Source organism: Arachis duranensis, chromosome 3 (genome assembly GCF_000817695.3).
Source record: "Arachis duranensis cultivar V14167 chromosome 3, aradu.V14167.gnm2.J7QH, whole genome shotgun sequence".
NCBI lineage: Eukaryota > Viridiplantae > Streptophyta > Magnoliopsida > Fabales > Fabaceae > Arachis > Arachis duranensis.
In genome coordinates, this window is record NC_029774.3 from 132201610 (window position 1) to 132204522 (window position 2913).

Genomic DNA, 2913 nt, shown 5'->3' on the forward strand with positions numbered 1-2913 from the left:
AGAAAGCGAGATGATATGGATAGAAGAGATCCACCACCGCAGACTCCAGATAGACATGTTCATATGATCTCGGGAGGATTTGCGGGAGGGGGGCTCACTAAATCCTCTCGCAAAAGACATCTCAAAAGAGTCTATCAAGTCGGGGAAGAGTCAACCGACCTCCCCACTATTTCGTTCACAAAAGAAGATGGGCAAGGGATAATCCCCGGGCACGACGATCCAGTGGTGATAACTATGATCCTAGCCAATGCCCATCTCCACATAACCCTAGTAGACCAAGGAAGCTCGGCGGACATCCTTTTCAAGCCCGCTTTCGACAAGCTAGGGTTAGATGAAAAAGAGTTAAGAGCCTACCCCGATACCCTATACGGATTAGGGGACACGCCAATAAAACCACTGGGATTTTTGCCCCTTCACACTGGGAACCCAAGAAGAAAGAGGAGAAAAATGTAGAAAATCCTCGAAAGTATAACAACTACACCCCTCTAAGGGTTTCCCTGGTTGACGTTTATAGAGAGATATGTCACACGGAAAAGCTTCCACCACCTCGTCCGATTAAGCACAAGAAAGCTGGAAGACATTGAATATTGTGAGTACCATAAGCTGTATAGGCATTCCACTAATTAATGCTATAATCTAAAGAATGTCATTGAAAAGTTAGCCAGAGAAAGCCGACTTGATTGATATCTAGCAGATAGGTCGGACGGCCCGAGGAAGAGAAGAACGGATGAAGAAGAGAGACGATCAGAATGCCATCCTCACACCCCCAAACGACATATACACATGATTAATGGTGGATTTGCAAGTGGAGAAATATCAAAATCCTCACGAAAAAGGCACCTCAAAGAAGTGTATCAAGTCGAGGAGGACGGTCAATCGCCCGACTTACCAACTATTTGCTTCACTAAAGAGGATGCTCAAGGAATAGTACTCAGGCACGACGACCTAGTGGTGTAACTATGATCCTAGCAAATGCTATCCTCCATCGAACCTTGGTAGATCAAGAAAGCTCGGCTAATATCCTGTTCAAACCCGTCTTTGACAAGCTTGGGTTATTAGAAAAGGATCTAAGGGCATACCCGAGAAGCCTTTTTAGATTGGGAGATACACCAATTCGACCTCTAGGTTACATCTCATTATGCACCACCTTCGGAAAAGGTGCCATGTCAAGGACACTGAGTGTTGACTACATCGTAGTCAATGTAAGTTCAGCCTACAATGCTCTAATAGGTCGGACGACTTTGAATTGACATACAGCTGTTGTCTCCACCCTACATCTCAATTTTCCACAGCTGAAGGGATTGCCACCATCAAAGGAGATCAAAAGTTAGCAAGAAAATGCTATAATAAGAACATTAGTTTGAAAGGTTGCTCGGAAGGCAAAGAGGTCAACACAATTGAGTTTGGTGGAGTTCGAGTTCGAGAAGAACTACGGCCTCAACCAGAAGGCAAAATAGAAGAGATACAAATCAGAGACCACCCTAACAAGACAACGAGTATATGGGCGAACCTGGAGGATAGCCTAAAGAAAAAACTCGTTGAATTGTTGAGGAAAAACTCCGATCTCTTTGCCTGGAAAGCCTCTGACATGCCCGGGATTGATCCCGAGCTCATGTCCCACAGGCTCTCGGTTTACCCAGGGTCCCGACCTGTACAACAAAGAAGACGCAAGCTCGGCACGGAACGAGCCCTAATAATAGAAGAGCAAGTACATGCGCTCTTGGAAGCCGGCTTTATTAGAGAGGTCAAGTACCCAACATGGCTAGCCAATGTAGTGCTAGTCAAAAAACAGAATGGTAAATGAAGAATGTGCGTCGACTATACCGACTTAAATAAGGCATGCCCTAAGGACCCTTATCCCTTACCAAGTATTGATACCCTAGTGGACTCCAGCTCGGGGTACCAATACTTATCATTCATGGACGCCTACTCGGGATATAACCAAATCCCGATGTATGAGCCCGACCAGGAGAAAACATCATTCATCACACCCAGAGCCAACTATTGCTACGTGGTTATGCCATTCGGATTAAAGAATGCAGGAGCCACATATCAAAGGTTGATGAATAAAGTGTCACGTATCAAAGACTGATGAATAAGGTGTTTGCACCTCACCTTGGGAGTCTAATAGAAGTATATATAGACGACATGCTAGTAAAAATCAGGGATGAGGCCAACCTCATGACAGACCTCTCGCAAGTCTTCAACACCATTAGGATGCACAGGATGAGATTGAATCCCGCAAAGGCGCAAAGTGCACCTTCGCGGTGGAGGTTGGAAAATTTTTAGGATTTATGCAAATACAAAAGGGGATTGAAGCCAACCCCGACAAGTGTAGAGCAGTCCTAGAAATGAAAAGCCCGACTTGCTTAAGGGAGGTCCAGCAGCTCAATGGCCGACTTGCAGCCCTCTCCAGATTTTTGGCAGGGTCGGCACTAAAATCCCTTCCACTATTTTCTTTATTAAGAAAGGGATGCCCATTCGAATGGACTCCGGAATGCGAGGAGGCGTTCCAAGAGTTCAAAAGGTTTTTAAGCCAACCTCCTATCCTAACCCGACCAGTACCAGGAAAAGACCTCGTTCTGTACTTATCCGTAGCAAACAGGGCCGTCTCGTCGGCCCTGATAAAAGAAGACGAGGTCGGACAACACCCAGTCTACTTCATCAGTAAGGTCCTACAAGGCCCTGAACTAAGGTACCACAAACTAGAAAAGTTTGCCTACTCCTTGGTAATAGCCTCACGAAGGCTACGACCTTACTTTCAAGCTCACACAATAAGAGTCCGTACAAACCAACCCATGAAGCAAATCCTCCAAAAGACGGATGTTGCAGGGAGAATGGTTCAATGGGCAATAGAACTCTCCGAGTTTGATCTGAGATATGAAACTCGGACAGCAATTAAAGCCCAATGCC